The sequence below is a fragment of the Dipodomys merriami genome, unplaced genomic scaffold (genome assembly GCF_024711535.1).
Source record: "Dipodomys merriami isolate MVZ:Mamm:240054 unplaced genomic scaffold, mDipMer1.0.p SCAF_14, whole genome shotgun sequence".
NCBI classification, from domain to species: domain Eukaryota; kingdom Metazoa; phylum Chordata; class Mammalia; order Rodentia; family Heteromyidae; genus Dipodomys; species Dipodomys merriami.
The window spans coordinates 35311025-35331461 of record NW_027202715.1 but is presented as its reverse complement, the minus strand read 5'-3'; positions in this window follow the sequence as shown (position 1 = coordinate 35331461).

Genomic DNA, 20437 nt, shown 5'->3' with positions numbered 1-20437 from the left:
GCTGCTCTATAGCCTATGTAGAAGCAGAAGTATTATCTGATATTTGATTTTCTCTGTATTGTAATGACTTATTTTAAGCCCCTCCCCCAAGTTGTCTCAGAAACTCTACAATGATTAAAAATAATTTTGGGGGAAGTATTTGTTAAAGTCTAGACACAAGTGCCCCCCTCCCCAAAGACTTCTTTTGTTGAAAGCATGGCTCCTAGCTGGTGACACTATTTTGGGGGGTATTGAAAACTGTGGGAGGTGGAGCTCTGCTGGAGGAAGTCACTGGTGTCATACCTTTGAAAGACTTATATTGTTTCTAGCTTTTTTCGTGTCTCATTTCTTCCTGTCTACTGTGAGATGAGTATCCTTTGCCATATACTCCCACTGCCATGAGGTTTCAACCTTGTCTCAGGCTCCTGATGGCCTGGGCTAAAACTCTTGAAACCATGGGCCAAAATAAGTCTTTCTGCCCTTAAACTGATTTTCACAGGTGCTTGTCAGAGTGATGAAAAAAATCTAAGTAACAGAAAATTGATACCAGTGAAGTGGAATTGTTTCTGTAAATATATCTGATCATATGGTTTGGAGGCCATGACATTTCAGAAGAGAAAAGGGACTATGCTTGGAATTGGACCATAGACCATTCATGTTACATTCTTGCAAAGAACATGTCTACATTTTGTCCATACCCCGAGACTCTGAAAAGTTGAGTTTAAAGGTAATGGGCTAATTACCCTGGTAGAGGATATTTCAAGACAGCCTAACATTCAGTGTCATGTAGATATTGTGTGTTGCTATTTGCTAGATTTGCCTTAAGAATTTGTAGTAAAATTACAGAATGGACAGATTTGAAAAACTTGGAATTTGGAGAGAAAAATCCCTGTCAAGCTGGGGCTAATGAACACAGTGTCTGATGAGATTAACACCATCAATAAGAAGCAACTAAACAATAAAAAAGATGCTTTTATTATTGCCACTTTAAAATGGTGCCAGAAACTTCCGAGGTAAGCAAGTAAAGCAAGAAATAAAGATGAGCTTAGAAGAAGAGTAAGAGGAAGTGGCGCTGTAGCTCAAGTGGTAGAGCACTCGCCTTGAACTGAAGAGCTGAGGGACAGCGCCCAGGCCCAGAGTTCAAGCCCCACGACCGACCCCCCCCCCCAAAAAAAAAGAACTTCTAGAAGAAGAGTAAGAAAATTTTCATTATTTATAAATGTTATGTTTACCTATGTAGAAAATCCAAAAGAATCTACTACTAAATTATTAGAAGAAATATGAGACTTTATAAGGGTTGTTGGACATAAGGCTATGACAGTCTTTTAAGATGGCTCCCAATCATTCCCACCTTCTTATATTCACATATGGTACCAGTGTTGTTTCCTGTGATCAACTGAATATAATAGAAACTATTAATATATCACTACTAAGGTTAGGTTATCAAAGATACTGAACCTTTCACTTTAGTTGTTCTTTCTCTCTCAGGTCAGCCCTAAAGGGGAGGCTTATATATCCAGAAACTGAGGCACTTAGCTGACAGTAGTCACAGGAGGATGCTTGGAAATGCATCCTCCAGCTCCAGATGAGTAACTCCTTGGCTAACATCTTTATTATAACCATTTTAGGAGCAGTCCTGAGCCAAAACCTACCTCCCTAAACATCTCCTGAATTTCTAGCTTAAAAAAAACTATGAGAGATGTTTATGGTTTTAAGACAGTAAGTTACTTAACAACAGATGACTTCAACAAGTCATCCTCTAGTAGTTCAGACAAGTTATATCCAAAGGCCCATGTGTTAAAGGCTTGATCATAGCCTTTTGGTGCTATTAGTGGAATTATTAGTGGCAGTCTGTTAGGTCACTGCGAGAATGCCCTTGAAAGGGATTGAGACCCCAGCATCCTCCTATCTCTGTCTGTCCTTCACACACACCATAAAGCAAACAGGCTCCTGATTTCAGGCCCAAAAGCAATGAGGTCAAGTGATAATAAACTAAATCTTCTTGAACCATGACACAAAATAAACCTTTGCACATATTATCTCATGCATTTTGTCACAATGTTGGAAAGCCAGTGCAGAGATAATACAAAGATCATTGCCTAAAAGTGAAAGAAATATCTCTATATAAGTATCAGATGGAGAATATAAGCTTTAAAATCATACTTAAAAATAGCAAACAAGAAAATCCTTTGAAATAGATATAGCAAAAGTCATAAGATCTTTTTGGAGAAATTATTAAAAATTTATTGAAGCTGATATTGGTAGCTGATGCCTGTAATCCTAGTTACTCAAGAGGCTGAGTCCTGAGAATCCTGGTCTGAAGCTAGTTAGGCAGATAAATCCCAGAGATTCTTATCTTCAATTAATCAGCAAAAAGGCAGAAGTAGAGGTGTAGCTCAAGTTGATTGATAGAGCATGAGCCTTGAGTGAAAAAGTTAAGGGAGGGGCTGGGAAGGTGGCTCAGTGGTAGAGCACTTGCCTTGCATGCTTAAGGCCCTGGGTTCGATTCCTCAGCACCACGTAAGAAAAAAGCCAGAAGTGGTGCTGTGGCTCAAGTGGTAGAGTGCTAGCCTTGAGCTGAAGAGCTGAGGGACAGCACCCAGGCCCAGAGTTCAGGCCCCACGACCGGACCCCAAAAAAGAAAAAAAAAAAAAAAAAAAAAAGAAAGAAAAAGTTAAGGGAAAGAGTGAGGCCCTGAGTTCAAGCTCTAGTACTTAAAAGAAAAGTCATGGAAGGTGTTTGTCAATGTATCCTAAGTCAATGCAAACACTACAAAATTAGTAAGAGTTGGGTGAGTGGTGAGGCTTGGTTGGTAGAATGCTAGCCAATGAGTAAAAGCATCAGGTACCAAGTTTGAGTCTCTGCTTTGGACCTAAGGAAAAAAAGATGAGTGAGGGAAAAGGTAGAGAGGGGAGAGTTGGATGAGACTATTGAAAGTTGTGACATTGATCAAGATATATTGTATTCATAAACTGCTTTGTTAAAAGGCAATTTCTTTGTACAACTATTTAAAGATAATTGAAAAAGGTTTTATATCCTTAAAATGAAATACTAATCTATTTTTAAAATGCCAGTGAAAAACAAGATACTCGTTTAAAAAATTGTTTTTGAAGAGCTTCTCAAATTGCTTTAAAAAGTTTTAGCAAAGATTTATTTTTAGTATAACAGGCTTAAAGTAGGGAGAAGTAAAAAAAAAAAAGAGAGAGAAGCATTTCCTGTTTCTTTTGCAGGAAGTGGGAGTTAAAGACTCCACAAATGCTTCTAAAATTTGTGTGAAAGGAGACATAAGAGTCAAGAATCAAAGAATATGATGGAGGACTGACTTGCTGTAGCAAACAGCAGATTTTCCTGTAAAGTGTTGGTCACTAATACATTGGGGGATAAGCTAGGGGAGGGACAATTTCCCGTGGATCACAATAGTCTAAGAATACATGTATACATGTATAAGGACTTGGCTCTTTCAAAGCTGGAAATTATGCGAAGAGAATGGACTTCAGAGTAATTGGTCTGAAGCAAATGGTTAGCCACATGGAAAATTATGAAACTAGGCCTCTGCCACATGCCTTGCAAAAGACTTCCAAGGAATTAAATGATCAAAGATGAGAAAGAAAGGAAAGCGTTTTAAGAATCTTTTGGAAAAAATATATAAGGCTTAGGACCTTGGAGTCCAAAAGGATAGCTGAAATAAAGAAAATATAAGTAAAAGGAAACAACTGGTAATTTTAACTACATTAAAGTTTAGATTCTCTTTAAAACCCCAAAACAACATAAAGTGAAACTGGGTATGGTAACCCAAACCCATTCCCAAATGCTGGAATCATAGCATACATAGTACATAAAGAAATCTGTTACTTAGAAAACCTCTCCCCCCCATCCCAGACAATTAGGCAAAAAGAATTGGTTAGAAATTTTACAGAAGAGGAAATCTGAATGGAAAATAAACATATGAAAAAATTCTCAGCCTCATAAATAGCATAAAATGTAAGTTAAAAGTACAATGAGATCCTACTTTATATCTACCTCAATGGCAAACATTAAAGCATCTATAAATATCAAGTGTGGTTGAACTTATGGATATTGGCCCTTATTTTAGTTTTGTTGTTGTTGTTTTGTTTTGTTTTTGCCAGTCCTGGGGTTTGAGCTCAGGGCCTGAGCACCGTCCCTGAGCTTGTTTTTGTTCAAGGATAGCACTCTACCACTTGAGCCACAGCACCACTTCCAGCTTTTGCTGTTTATGTGGTGCTGAGCTTTGAACCCAGGGCTTTGTGCAAACTAGGCAAGCAGTCTACCACTAAGCCACATTCCCAGCCCTGATATTGACTCTTTACTCTGCTGGAACCACTGGGAAATTATTGCAAAGTTGGGGTGCATACTAATTCTATTTCTGTGTACATGTTCTACAGAGAGACCCTTGTACATATGTATCAGGAAACAGAGAAGTATGCTCACTGGACTGTCATTTATAAGAGCAAAAACTAAAAACCAACACCAACATCCATTCTTGGTAGATTGGATAAATAAATTTCATTGCATTATCCTGATGAAATATACAATATTAAGGAAAGAGGAATGGCAGCTACTTCTGTCAATGTGAGTGAATCTCTTAAACATAAATGGAGCATAAAAGTAGCTTGCAGAAAATACATCAACTATAATCCATTTATGTATGGTTCAAAACCACACCAAACAATAGGTACATTTTTCATGAATGTCTATCTGTCTGTCTATCTAACATGTAAGAGCCAGGGACTAGTAAGTATAATTTGGCTTAGTGAATTCCAGGGAGAAAGATGGAGGAAATTTGAGAATGATACCAAAAGTATTGTTGATCATTTTTTCTAAGCAGACATGCTTTTTGTGCATATATATTATTGCTCATATACATATTTTATAATAAAATCTAAACTTTTTATTAGAACTTTCTCATTTTTATTCTGTATAAAGCTTTTACTTTCTTTTCTCCATTCTTTTTTTTACTGAATGGGGGAAGAGTGGAGAGTAGAAATGGTCTCTTCTTTCTACAATAACTTGTTTTTGGAGCACCTGGTATTTGGAAGAATTGTTCTGGGAGCCAATAGGGCATAACTGAATTTAAAACACCACATGGTTTTGTGTGTTGTTTCTAGCCTGCAAGACTTTGAGACCTAAGATTACGTCAGGTCAGAGTAGACTATTCCATTGTGCTGCTACAGACATGAAAATAGAAGCCACATTCTTAGGAGGTCCTTTAAAGGACTAGACCAGCTATTCTCTTTTTAGTGCTTACAGTAGAGTTCCAGGTGACAGAAAGGTCAATCCTATTTAACATGGTAACCACTCTTTCTACATATTCTGAATGGGCCTGTGTAATAGAAAGTTTCTTGCTGACACTATTGCCTGCAATTAATTGCCATCCACATGCTCTGCCTTTCTGATACCTATCTCCCAGCCTTTATTTATCAAACCCAGATTTCATCAAAGTAGGATACATAGAGGCTCCCTCCTGTCTTGTGAACAGTTTCTACAGTCCTGTTAGATCACGGTCTAATTTTAGTCTAATTGGAAACAATGATCAGACCACATCAATACCTTAATTTGCCATTATGATGACAAGTGATAAAAATGTCACACATCACAAAAGGAGATGCCATAGAGATAGGCAGCAGGAGCTTCTGGTTAGCTGCTGGAAAAGCTTCCCTAGCCCTTTGCCTCATTTATGCTCTGTCAATAGATTAAGAGCCCATGACATATTAACAGCCCATGACAACCCTTGGTCCTGCGTGGGAAGAGCTGGTAAGTCATATGCTTAGCCCTATTTCTTCTTCAGATATTTTATCCTAGCTATTAATAATGCTGACCAGAAACAAAGTGCCTCAAACTGGCTGTAACCAGAGACACATAAAGACTCAAGTGTCCAGTTATGTACACCATTGGGTGATGCAATTTTCAAAACCAATCTTTGTATATCCCAGGCAATAAACTACTTTCAGATGTCTATGTCTGGATTTATGATAGACTCTTCCTTGTGATAGCTGGCCCTGATGACTTAAATCATATAGAATTAGACCTTTACTCTAGCCAAGATCATGATCTTGTTGCTCTCAAGGTCCTAACTGAGCACTTATAAAACAGAAACAGCTTTCCAAAGCAACCACCTTGGTGGCAAATGACAAACAGTTTACATGTGCACTTAGGCAATTTATGTAGATGCTCACTGTCATAAAATTACTTTTAGAACAGAGGGTTAAGTTGGAAATAACTGCTAGTGACATTGAAATGCCATGTGAGTAGTCACTGTGCTGACAGGGTTGCTGTAGGTGGAGGTAGTCACTGGATACACGCTATTTAAGAAATGATTTGGGAGTTAGATCCTGTAAATTCTCAAAGGGAGGGACTGCTATTTTGTCTTTCTAATTTCTAATTTACTACAAACAGGTCTTTTTTTCTTTTTACTTTATCACATATAATTATGTATTAACAATATGCATCCATTATACGGTAATATATACATAGATATGCACTCACACATATAAATAAAACACATAGCTAAATGGGCTTAGATAGTGAGATCAAGGGGGTGTCAGCAGAAGTAAAGGGGCTGAGAAAAGATGACTTCATTGTTTTAGCTTGGGACATGGGAAAATGATGGTACCACCAACTGAAGCAGAAAACCATGAGGTCTGGGAGAAAGACTACATTTTTGTGTATACTAAATGAGAAAGAATAGCACCCAGAGACAATTATTCTATAGATAATTGAGATTCATATGAATTTAGTGCTAGACATATACTATGGTTTGAATAGGAAAGGGCTCATGTGTTGAGGGCTTGGTCCCCAGCTGGCAGTGCTATTTTGGGACTTTCTGGAAACTTTAGTAGATGGGCCCTAGCTGGAAGACATGGGTCACTGGTGGGGGAAGGGGGTCCTTAGAAGGTATCTTGTCACTTGCCCCTCCTGTCTCTTCTCTGTCAGATGTTTTCCTTCTAAGTAAATTTCCCTTGTCATCTCCAAAATGAGATGGGAAAATTACCCTTGCTTTCCCTGTTTACAGGTAGGGTCAAGAGTCCATTCTCAGCAGAAGCATCTATAGAAGACAAACTATCAACTCTCTGAAATCCTTTTAAGTTAAAAGAGACCAAAGCCATTTAGGATGGAAATGAGGACAAGAAGATAAGAAGACAGGAAAATTATCTTATTTAAAAAAAAAATCAAATATTGACTCAGAAGTTAAAACTAGGAAGTCAACTGAAAAAGCAGAACTCCTGTGTTGTTACAGAATTAGGAAACATTGGAGGGGCCATTTAAATATGCCCTCTCCTTTGAAATATATGTGGGCTATCTAAATCTGTCATGCCTTGAAATAGTTAAAATCTGAGGGTTCTTAATGAATGGATGGAGACAAAGAATGAAAGGTCTGACTAGTAAAGAGGATCCTAAATCAGGCTCTGGAGGCTCATGCCTGTAATCCTCACTACTCAGGAGGCTGAGATCTAAGGGCTGTGGTTTGAAGCCAGCTTGGGCAGGAAAGTCTTTGAGACTCCATTTCCAATAAACTACCAAAGGGGAGAAATAGCAGGAAATGGATCTGTGGCTCAAGTGCTAGCCTTGAGCAAAAGAAGCTCAGGGACTACACCCAGGACTGAGGTCAAGCCTCAGGACTAGCACACACAAAAAAGAGTGTCCTAGAGGTTACCTTTGTTTTGGGTGGACATCGTTTCTCTTAACCACTCAGAAGTGTCTAAGGATTCCTACTTGGTGAACTGAATAAAGAAAGAGCCCGGTGCTGGTGGCTCACTCCTGTAATCCTAGCTACTCAGGAAGCTGAGATCTGAGGATTGCAGTTCAAAGCCAGCCTGGGCAGAAAAGTCCCATGAGATTCTTATCTCCAATTAATCACCAGAAAAATGGAAGTGGCTCTGTGGCTCAAAGTGATAGAGCACTAGCCTTGAGCTGAAGAGCTCAGGGACAGCACCCACGCCCAGAATTCAAGCCCGTGACGTGACGGAACAAAAAAAAAAAAAAGAAAGAAAAAGAAAAAGAAAATACAAATAGCCAACAAGCATATGAAAAAAATGTTTACTATCACTAATAATTAGGGAAATGCAAATTAAAAGCCAGGTTTGGTGGTACACAACTGTTATTCCAGTTAGTTGGAAAGCAGGTATAAAAGAGTCAGGCTTGTCCAAGCAAAAGTACCAGAACCTATCTGAAAAACAAACTAAAAGCAAAAGGATTGGAGACATGGCTCAAGTGGTAGAATGCCTGCCTATCTATCATGAGATCCTAAGTTCAATGCCCAGTACTGCCAAAATAAATAAAGACAATCACAGTATGATCACTTATGCTTGTTATTAAAACAGAGAAAAGAAAACATGCTGGCAAGAAAGTAGAGAAAAAGAAACACACATTGTTAATGGTAATATAAGTACAACCATTGTGCATAACAGTGGAGAAGTTTTTTTTTTTTTTTTAATAAAAAGCAGTCCCTTTTATGGGCTTGCTTTAAATGAATTAAAATCAGTTTATTGAAGAGATAGCTCAACTCCTATTTCAGCACTATTCATGAGAAACAAGATATGGAAACAAGCTAAGTGCTCATCAATGGATGAATGGATAAAAATGTCATTTACATACACAAATATTAATCAGCCATAAAAAGGAAGACACCTTTGTCATCTATAACAACATAGATAAGCCTGAAGGACATTATACTAAGTGAAATAAACTAGGCACAGAAAGACAGAAACAGCATGATCTCATCATACATGGAATCCAAGACCCAGAAGCAGAAAGAATGTTGAATACCAGAGGCTGAGGAGGGGGAAGGAAAGTAGGGACTGTGGAGATGTTGAGCAAGGTGTAGAATTTCAGTTGTATAATATGAACAAATTCTGGTGATCTTTTCCATAGTATAGTGATTATAATTAATAACAATGCGTATTTCAAAATTACTAAGAGAAATTACAAATATTCTCATCACCATATGAAGCATGGGTATGTTAATAAGCATGATTTGATCTTTTTTTTTTTTTTGCTGGTCATGGGGCCTGAACTCTGGGCCTGGGCGCTGTCCCTCAGCTCTTCAGCTCAAGGCTAGCGATCTACCACTGGAGCCACAGCACCACTTCCGGCTTTTTCTGTTTATGTGGTGCTGAGGAATCGAACCCAGGGCCTCATGCTTGCAAGGCATGCACTCTACCATTGAGCTACCTTCCCAGCCCCTGATTTGATCTTATATATATATATATATATATATATATATATAGTTATTTACCTATTAAAATTTTTAAATTAAAAAAAGATACACATGGTCCAAACCACACATAATAATTTTTGAGTAGCACATCTGTTGTTTATAATTTTAAGGTTAAGAGCTTTGAGTTTGGGACTAAGGAGAAGGGGCTTACAGAACTTTTAAAGTATGTGAATAAGAATCAGAAGAAGATCAGAGATGAGAGTGAAGCAAGGGTAAGTGTGAGAATTTAAACACTTAGAGCCAAAACACTGTAGGAGTTATTAGGGGGCGTCTGGCTAATTGACTCAGGGTCTTCTTTATTTATAGAAATGTCTTGGGCAGTAGAGAGACAAGGTTTAAGTAAAGAATGTGTTTCTGTGTAGGAGTAAATGTAAATGAGAGGGAGAGAGAGAAGATGGAGAGAGAAAGGGAGAGGGAGACTGACAGAGAGAGAGAGAGAGAGAAAGAGAGAGAGAGAGAGAGAGAGAGAGAGAGAGAGAGAGAGAGAGAGAGAGAGAGAGAGAAATGCACGTTCAACTTTTTTTTTTCTGAGTTTCCCTTTAGAATATACTCCTTGCCTCTTCCACTCTATTGTCTTCTAGCTGTTTCAGTGTCACCTCTTCCTCTGGCCAACTCTGTTTGGACATCTTGTCTGACCTTGAGCTATTCCTCAGCCCTTCCAGGTACTGCCACAGCCAGGCAGAGCCAAATGCTGGCAGAGGCCTTGCTAAACATAATTCACTGTGAAAGCAGGGCTTGTTCTCTTCAGGGGGTGAAGCAGGCTAAAGTGAAGAGAGGAGAGCATTCCCCAGCCCAGCTCCACTCTCTCACAAGGTCCCCAAAGAGAGCTACCCTTTCCCTTCTGGGATGACCTACGTCCTTAATGAAATGTGAAAAACAAGACTGTCAAGACTCATTTCCTTTCCAAGTAAAAGATGAACTCACTGAAGTGCATTTGAAACACTGCCGGATGGGATGAGCTGGGGTGAGGGAGGAGAGGGGAGTGACTTGCCTTTTTGTTGCTAGGCATCTGGGAACTTGCCTCTTGTGCTTTCTCCCCTGAGACTTGGAGGGCAATGTGTCACTCTGGGAGGGGCCCTGAGGTTCCTGCAGATAGAAAGCTTGACATTCTTAGGCCCTTCATGTGCAATGTGTGTTCTTGATTTGCTCATTCCATGATGTATATGTGTTTGTGCATGTATATATATATATATATATAAATCAGTTGTGTTCATTGAGCATGAATGTGTTTAGAAGGATGGAAATTGGGCAGGAGCTCAAAGAAATTTCAGATAAGAACATGTTCTCAGTCTGGGAATGTCACTTAGTGGGAGGTAGAATGCTTGCCTAGCATGCAGGAAGCCCTGGGTTTGATTCCTCAGTACCACATACACAGAAAAAGCTGGAAGTAGTGCAGAGGCTCCAGTGGTAGAATGCTATCCTTGAGCAAAATGAATCTCTGGGACAGTGCCCAGGCCCTGAGTTCCAGTTCCAGGACTGGTTAAAAATGAAAAAAAGGACCTTGTTCTCTCTACTCCAAGGGTTAGTTAGGCCCAGAACAGTAGAAACTAAAAGTCATGTTTAAAACATTGGAAGCTGTAAAGAGTTGAATGAATGGAGACATCTTTAAGGAGCAGGGTGGCTGGGGATGATTTCTTAAGTGGAGGCATGAAGCATCCTGGAGTTTGGACAGATGGAGAGGAGAAGAGATGGTGTTCCAGAAGATCACGAAAGCATGAGAAAGTCAAGAAGTAGCTATGACAAAGGTATGGTGGGAACTCACAGAGCTCAGCATGTTTGACTGTAGGGTTAGGACCGCAGTGAGATTTAGGCACAACCAGATGACAGAGGCTGGCATGTTTGTCATTCCAGCTATGTGGGACTCAGAGATGAAAAGATTGGTGTTCTAGAGCAGACCAAGCAACAGATAGACTCTATCTCAAAAACCAAGCTGATGGTGGTGCTTCAAGCCTGTAATTCCAACTAGATGGGAGGTGAAGGTAGAAGGATTGTGGTCTGCGCATAGCTCAGGGCAAAGTGAGATCCTATCTGAAAAATCAATGAAAGCAAAAAGGACTAGAGAGGTGGCTCAAAGAGTGCTATCCAGGATCTGGAGTTCAAGCCTAAGAACCACTGAAAACCCTAAAAACAAACAACACCAAGCAAACCTATTTTTGTCTTTTGTTTTCTAACTAGTAGAGAGACAGAATGATGTGTATGTTTACCTGGAAATTATTGCAATATAAGGAGAGGTTAGAAAGTTTGACCAGGATGGCGCAGGAAAACAGAGACCAGAAACTGGTCAGTGCTGGAGTCATTGCAGTAAAGCAGGTAAGACTTCGTCTGAGAGAGAGCAATGGACGTGATTGGGTATGAGCAGAACAAAGCAGCTCTATTCCCTTCCCCATCTCCCTCCCCCTACCCAACACTGAGCTATTAGCACATAGCAAGAAGAGATTCTCCACGGGACTAGTGTGGCCTTAGTCACCCAGTTAACGATGGGTAGCTTGCTGCTTATGTGAATGGCCCATAGGACAGTGCTGGGTATGATATGCTTGCCACCTTCTAGGCAACTCAAGGGTGTAGCAATATTTATCGCCGTTGCTTCTTTTTGTTTTTTAGGTGCCCATGATGGCCAAGAATTGGAGGTCAGTAAACATGCTTTCATTTGGTTCAGTGAGTGAGTGTTCGATTCTTTCTACTTCTCAGAAATTTAATGCTAACTTTTTCATTAGCTCACATTCCTGTGTTTACGAACCTTTTAAAAAGAGCTTGCAACTGAACAACAATGATTTTTGCACAGTCAAAATGATAAGTGAAGAACTTGCATTGCCGTTTATCTACTATACATAGACATCTTCCTTAAGGACTTCCTGACTCAGATCACAGTTGGTATTACTTAACACACAATATAAATCAAATTACTTTTTTGTGTCCTAGCTCATGTAATGGTGGGTTAGTAGGCATCAACCGAGTCAGGCATGTAAGTTTGGTATGGTGTTTGTGGTCACACTGGCTAGTGTGAAATAGAGGGTCATAATCAGATAGAAAGGGACAGATGAAGCTGCTTTAAAAAAGTCAAGCACAGACACCCAGTGCTATTGGCTGTCCAACACCCCTACCCCCAAAAAAGAAATAGAAACAAAACAAAACAAAAAAGCTACAAGCCAGGTGCTGGTGGCTCATTCCTGTAATCCTAGATACTCCAGAGACTGAGATCTGAGGATCCCAGTTCAAAGGCAACCTAGTCAGACAAATCTCAGAGACTCTTACCTTTAATTAACCATTAAAAAGCCAGAAGTGGAGCAGTGGCTCAAGTTGTAGAGAACTGGCCTTGAGTGGAAAAATCTAAGCAAGAACAAGAGGCCCTGAGTTCAAGCCCCAATATCAGCTCAAAAAAACAAAGTACAAGAACATTTCTGCATGACATAGTCACTACATTTTACTGTTATAACCTTCAATTATGATACAAAACTTAAGTTAGTCTTCTGGTAGTTTGTTTAAGGAGACAGGAAGGACCTAATACTTTCCAGAGTGATATATATTTTTTAAGAGATAATAAGCCCAGCTGTCTAAGAGCCCACACATGATGTCATGTAGTAAAGGGGACCAGGTGCATATAATAGAAGGGATGACCTATTTGAAGAATAGAAATTCAATTTTAAAAATACTATCAGTGCCAGTCGATGCACACATGCCAACTGGCTGTAGCCAGGAGGCCAAACCTGTTAGAACCTGGTCTAAGTGGTTATGTTTAAGTTTCAGTGCTGGAAGGCTTTTGAAAAGTCCTGAATGAGGAAGAGATTGCTTTGTACATCTAGATTACTTGACCTTCTATCATAAATAGTTGGCAGGACCTGCCTACCTAGGAAATGTCAGCCTTTCTGTTGTCTTTAGTGCATGAAGCCAGAAAGGTAGAGTCAAGGTATAAACGAATCATTCCACCTTGGGGGTGGGGTAGGATGGTCTCAGACTTAACAGGCATACTGACAATCAACACTGAAGAGTTTTTCTGTGCTTTCTTATAATTTCTGCCTTCTGAACACACCATCAAGCAGAATATAAACATACCAACGGGCAACTATAAACATGATCATTCCTTTGTCCAAGAAGTCCTGCTTTCTGAAGTCAATTACTTTGGACTTCAAGTCAACTCACAGATTGCACTGGATAACCCTGCTCCAAAGTGTATTTGCTTTGGGCAATCCAGAATTTCAGGAGAATAGAGTCTCTCTGAGCAAATCCTTTGCTGTATTTGGGGAATCAAAGAAACCTCTGCCAATAGTGCTCACAGCTATATTTATGGTTTATTTCCACTGTCACTAATCCCAAACTGTATTTCTTACTGACTTTTGAGTGAGTTTGTTTTCACAAATCAATATGTGTGTGTGATGAGTTCTGATAAAACTTTCCTACAAGAAAGAACAAGGTTTTGAGGTCTCACTTGCCTTTAGAAATCTTTGGCTCTCAGTCGCAGTTGGAGACATATTTATTATATTTGGAAGTGAGAGATCAACTGAGACTTGGTAAACAAGCAAATGAACATGAAACTGGACCCTCAGTAGAAAAATTGCAGCTCTGATAGATGGCAACCTGATTTTGGAAAAGAAATGTCTTTATTTAAACAACCATCGTAGCCAAGTGGCCTGGGTTGAAGGCTTTATAAAGGGTCCCTTAACAGATCATAGCAGGCAGGGCTCTGCTTTGCATGGACCCTTTTATTGACCACTAAATTAATCCTTTATCAAAAGAGCACCAGCCTCTGAAAGAAGGTTTTCATGTTGCATACACATTTACTTGCAAAAACTAGTTGATTTTATTACATAATTCTGCAAAATTTTCCCCATTACTGGTGTTTGAACTAACCTCCTAGAGCTTTAAACATAGGAGATTCAACTTGATTTATTCCTTTTTGATCTGTGTTTTTGAAGAAGCCACAGGGTTTCTGGAATGTCTCCACACTTTTAATCTAACTACATGATTTATTTTGTACTTCTCACAGCCATCAGAACTATAAGCAGCTGTTTGTCTGTGTTCATTGTGGCTTCAAATTAGGAATGAATCCCAATGGATAAACTGAAGATATGCAGGTTTGGCAGCATTCTTGTTCATCCCTAACAAAGGGAGGGTGGTTTTCTCCTTTAGGTCAGCGTTTACTCTCTGACTTCTGTATGATTGCTGCAGAGGGGACTTGCTGTGCTTTCTGAAAGCTGACTGTGTACCTAGGAGTGTATGTATATTTGGAGATCTTAGGAACCTAGCTAAATGTACATTTTGATTCAGTTGAAACTTCTGTATTTCTTTCCTTTTTAGGTGTTGTTTTTGTTTTTGTTTTTGTTTTTGCTGCCTGTCCTGGGGTCAGTGCTCAGGCACTGTCCCTAAGCTTTAGTGCTCAAGTCTACCACTCTACTACTTGAGCTACTACTTTTAATTTTTAGTTCTACCAAACAACAGGTTTCCTTATGACATCTTTGTACATATATATACAATGTATCTCAATCATTTTGAACTCCCTCTTGCTAGTCCCACCTCCCTTAATAGCAAATCATCCCCTTTGCACTGAACTGCATTTATCTAAGCAGCTCCAAGGTGATATTTACACAGCTAGTTTGTATACTGAAGAATAAGGCTTTATGCAAGCCTTAGGGAACTGTCTGTGACCAAGAGAGGGGTGGGGGAGGAGAGGAAGGAGAGGGACAGAGAGAGACACCCCCCTTTACAACATTTGACTGGGCACTGCACATCATGGTTCTTTTCTGTCTTCATCTGGCCCAGTATCCCAGTTGCAGTAGTTTCTCAATTGTTTGTGTAGTGACTGTCATCATGTTTACGGTAGTGATTCTGTTTTGGGGGTTGCTATCAGGATTCTCCAGAAAGAATGGGAGCGACTTAACCTAAGGGACTAACAGGAAGATTGGGAAGATTGACATGTGGGAACTCAGATAAGAATTACTTTCGAAGTTTCTAGTCTAAACTTGTTAAGTGTACCAGCAGGCTGAAAGCTTAGGAAGAATTTCTTAATGCAGAATTCCTTTCCTGGGAACTCTTTTAAGTGTTTACTTTTAAGCTTTTCTACTGATTGGGCCAGGCCCATCTACATTATAGAGGACTGCTTTACCTACAGTCAAGTACTAGTCAGTGTTAGCTACATATACAAAGTCTCATTATAGCAACATCTATACTAGTGTCTGGTCAAACAGTCCAACATCTTAGCCCAGCCAAATCTGACTCCAACTTGAGAGAAAAAGACCATGGTCTGTTCCATTTCCAGATCATGCCATCAAACCTTTCATTTCTACCTTGTCAGAGAATGACAAATCCTTGTAAACCCAATTCCTTTTGGGGATCATGATCTGCATGGATTTGGACCTCCTTTGGGAGATTAAAGGTGCTATCAACATTTGAGAATTGCCTGTGATGGTGGTTTGTGCTCTGTTAAACTCAACTTAGGCCAATCAATTAACTCTTTGGCTAAAGTATCTTAGTGGAAAACCAAGTTAGTCCAACTCAAATAGCTGCCCACCTTGGAATGCCAAGCTCAGCATTGAGAATTCAGACCAATTTACATGGGGCCACACCACCAGATTATAAGCAACAGGAGGTCTCTTCGTGGAGGTCTTGGCCAGCTGCTAAGACCCCTGCTGTTGTCTTGACAAAGTCTGGCCACAGATGAGGAGAAGTGCTTCATAGTCCTGGGGGAAATGCCCAGTCAGCAAATATTGAATTATAGGATGGGGTTGAAGCACATTCAGACTTTACCCGTGGTCAGCTTTCTCAAAGCACTCTTCAGAATGCAATTTCATTTTTTTGTTCAATGTAGTCTGGTGGAATAGGCTAGATGGAGATTGCTAACCTCTCCCCCACCCCACCCCCAATTTGATGGAATGGTACCATTTCCTGGTACAATTGTTTCAGGCTGGACAACAAACAGGAAAGCATACATCATGGAACTGATGGGCTTCCTCTCCATCATTTACTAGCTGAGGGACCTTGGACAGATAATCTCAACTCCATTTCCATATCAGCCATAATCACCTCAGCTCAGGGTCATCTAGTAGGTGCTGAAAAGAAATGACAAAAACCTTTCTATCATTATTGTAGTAGACAAGCTTACGTGTCTACAGTAGCCTTCTGTGGTGACTGTGACTCCCCACAACTCTTAATGAGGTGCTGTCTTAGGGGCTGGTGTGTGTACCATGTGACCCACCTCTCTGTCACAGATAATTGACTGAAGGGAAGTTGCCTCACTGAAGATAGACTTGGATTCCTCTCCTGGGAATTTGAAATTGGGATATTGAGAGATTGAGCCATTGAGCAGTGAGGAGCTGAGCTGAAAGCATGCATGGTCCAGTGCTCGGAGGCCACTCTTATGACTTCTGGACCCACTGAGGTAGTAACCTTGGAAGCCCTTGGGTGGAAAGAGCCACACGAGCAGGGGCAGAGGGAGGAGAAATGATAGGTTGAGTTGTGCCTTGGAAACAGAAATTCCTGTTTGTGTCCTAACCTCAGAACATGACCTCATATAAAAGTAGGGCCCTGCAGGGGTAATTAGCCAAGCCTAGGTTACATGGAGTAGTGGCTAGCCCCTAATTCTGATGGCCTTATATTTGCCCTGCAAATTCTTGATTTCAGATTTGTAGTCTCCAGAACTGTGTGACAATGGATTTCTAATCTTTTAAACCATTGAGTTTGTGGGACTTTGTTATAGCAGCCCTAGGAAACTACACACTTCATTCCTTTGAGTTATTCTTGCAGCCCTCTTGGGTGTAAAGCAAAGATTCCATGAATCCTGGGTGTAGTCCCTGGGAGTGTCCCCTCGCTGAGCTGGGCAATCGGGGAGGACAAGTTAACAAGCCAGAAACCTTTATTCCCTTGAGGAATGTGACAGGGCCCTATGAAGGCAGCAATAAACTGAAAGGTTAGTGTAGAAAAGGCTTTTTCCCTTTATTTTCCCCCATTACCTCCTTGAATCTCACTTTTTTTTTTGAGGCCTAGCATCTATTAATGGTCACAGGGTTTTTGAATTTGCATTTTGTAGGTAGAAGAGCTCTTATGTCTGGATCCAGGTAAATTAATAGCACAATGATTAAGAGCAGGGCTCTGGAGTCATATTGCTGATGTTTGGGTTCTACTAGTCATGGGTCAGTTGCCTGGTCCACAGGTTCTTATACCTTAAGGGGATGGCAGAAAATGACACAGCATGGCAGACAAGGGATACTCTGCCATCTTCCCCATGACATATCGATGACACAGGCTTGTTCTCCCTGCCATGTTTCTCTTCCAATAAGCTGTCCTATCATTTTTACTTAAAAAATCACCAGCAGGATTTGTTATAAGGTAGATTGTCTTGCCCCAGAATTTCTAATCTAGTAGGTCTTGGGATGGGATGTGAAATATTACATTTCTAACAAGATCTCAAATGATTCTGATTTTGTCCCTGGGCCTAAACCATTGAGAACTGCCCATCTCGCTCAGCCTCATTAAAACGGGATTTCTGATATTTCTCACTCACAAGAGTTGTGAGGTTTTGGTAAGGTGCTTAGGGTCTTGCTCTGCTTGGAGCTCAGTATATTTTGGTGATTGTTATTGACATGAGTGGAAGCAGTCTTCTATGCTTGACTTGTTAGATCTCCAAGATGTTTTTGAGCCAGGGGAAGGAAGCTTTGGATGGGATCTCTGGATGTGGTGGAGAGAAACAATATCTCCTCTTGGGGCTTTCAGAGGAGAAAAGTTTCCTCCTGAAACAAAGGGACACAATATCTGCTGAGATTGTGTCTCCCATCTAAGCCAATGCATGGGTTTTAGGTGAGGCCTGTGTAGGGTTGGGGCAAGAAGAACAGAAGAGAGGTTGCATGTCACCTTGAGGTTCCTCGAACTAAAAGCCCTGACTGTGGTGCTCAGGAGTTGGTGGGCATTCACACTGCCTGAGCCTGTAGCTGGGAGTCTCTACTGCCCCATGCCAGGCACTGCCCATCTGCTCAGGAAGCCTTCTGTGGCCTGAGCCTTTTCCCACACTCTCAGCTAAATGCAGTGGTTGTCTTGGCGTTGGGGTGTCAAGTGCAAAGGCCTTTCAGAAACCACTGTCTATATGTTTGCTCTGCACTGATTCCAGCCTGCGTTGAGCACAGACATAGAGACTGTTAACAGTTTGGCCCTCCTAACCCAATATAACATCCTGGCACCAAGTCTCTTCATTAGCTTGGTCTTTGGGATTCCAGCTTTGGAAGCAAGACAGTTCATGTCAATAAGTAGTTCTTTGTCTCTGGGATTCTGGCCCCGTCAGAGGACTGGGGATCTGCTTGGAGCGGCTGTCTTGTTGCTAAGATTCTTGGAACTCCTCCAAAGTTCACATTTCCCAGGATGGTAGAGAATGGCTAATGACTACAAAATTCTGAAAATGTATATGCTGATTTCATTCTGATATTTCAGAATAACCTTATTTACCAAGAGAATGATATTTCTGCTTTTGACTTAATGTGTAGCTAAACTTTGAGGACAAAAGCAAAATCTTTTTTCTTTCTTTTTTTTTATGTGTATCTTGGTGAAAGTTTTCCTTCTCGAGTCAGTGAGCTCTTCTTGGAGTACCTGTGAGTGCAAAATAGCACTTCTAGGGGCAATGACATAAACTTAACAAGATTCTTCCACTGTGATTGGCTGGGGGGAGAGGGGTAAGGTAATCAGGACATAAGGATACTGTTTTCCATTTCCATCTTTCAAAGATTTTCTTTGTCCCTAACATAAATCTTTCCCCTTTACATATTTGTGTCTCTTTATTGTAGGGCCACTTGAGCATTATGGAAAATATTTCAAGAGAGTTTCCAGTAGTGCCAAGTTGCAGTCAGATTGTCTCTGGGTTGCTCGCCCTTCCTCTCTCCCTCAAATCCTAGTTTAGCTCCATCTGCAGACTTGCCATATAAGTTAATGGGAAAACTCACTCGTTTTCTTGCCTTCTTATATGTGAGCTTTTCTTATCCAGTACTTCCACCCAAGTCCAGGGATTAGTTGTGTGTTTACTCAATCTCACTAGAATACATAATTCCTATGGGTAGAAACTTTTTCTCAGACCAGTCTGCCCTGGCAATAAAACTGCAAAGGTCAAACAAAATGAAACCAAGAGACAAGTACTAAATTACTCACTAAATCCAAATGTATTAGACATTAAAAATACACACTGAAGCTAGGTGCCAGTAGCTGAAACCTATAATCCTAGATACTCAGGAGGCTGAGATCTGAGGATTCCAGTTTGAAGCCTGTCGGGCAGATACATCCTTGACTATTTAAGACAATTTAAAAAATATATTTTATTTCCTTTAAGTAGTTGTACAAATGAGTGGCCATTCAACAGAGAAGTTTATGAATACTGCGTCTCTTTATCAATGTCACTCACCCTCCTGTTCCCTCCCCTTCCCTCACTTTTGTTAATTTAGGCTAACTATTGAATTGCTTTTGCCATTTAACAAGGCAATTTACGTGTACAACATGCCTTGACCTGAGTTGTCCCTTCAACTTCTTCACCCTGCTTCAACTTACACTTTCCCTTATTTTCCTCAGTTCTGTAGCATACACAAAACCATTTTGTGCCTGCATTCTACTCGTTTCTCCTGTGGACTCTTATCTCCAAAATTAACCAGCAAAAAGCTGAAAGTGGAGCTGTGGCTCCAGTGGTAGAGCACCAGCATTGAATAAAAAAAGCCAAGTGAGAGCAAAAGGCTCCGAGTTCAGGCCTCAGTGTACACACACACACACACACACACACATACACACACACACACACACACACACACACAGAGTCTCTCTTTTTCTCTCTCTCTTTCTCTCTCACATACATACAAACAACAATGAAAGAAAAGAAAAACACCTAATTAATGCAATAGTCACTGTTAATGGCATGGATGTCTCTCTAAGAGACATCTCTGGGGACTCAGTGATCTCTGTGATAGCACATCTTCCTTCTCACATTCACATTCGGGGTGAGTGTTTATGCAGTACCTGGTAGAGTCAAGGGTACCATTTTCTTTCCCTCTCCCCCTCCACTTTCCCAACTGCATAGAATTTGACCGGAGTATGGAAGAACTTCTCTGTACTGTAAATACCTGCTTGGCCCGTGCCAAGCCCTGGGTGGGTAGAACCTGCCTTGCTATGTCAGTTGCTTCTTAGTCTCTCTGACCTTTATATTAGAACTCTCCTATGGGCTTCCATCTTTCATGATCCATGTTGGTTCTTGCAGGGCTTTTGTTGTTGTTG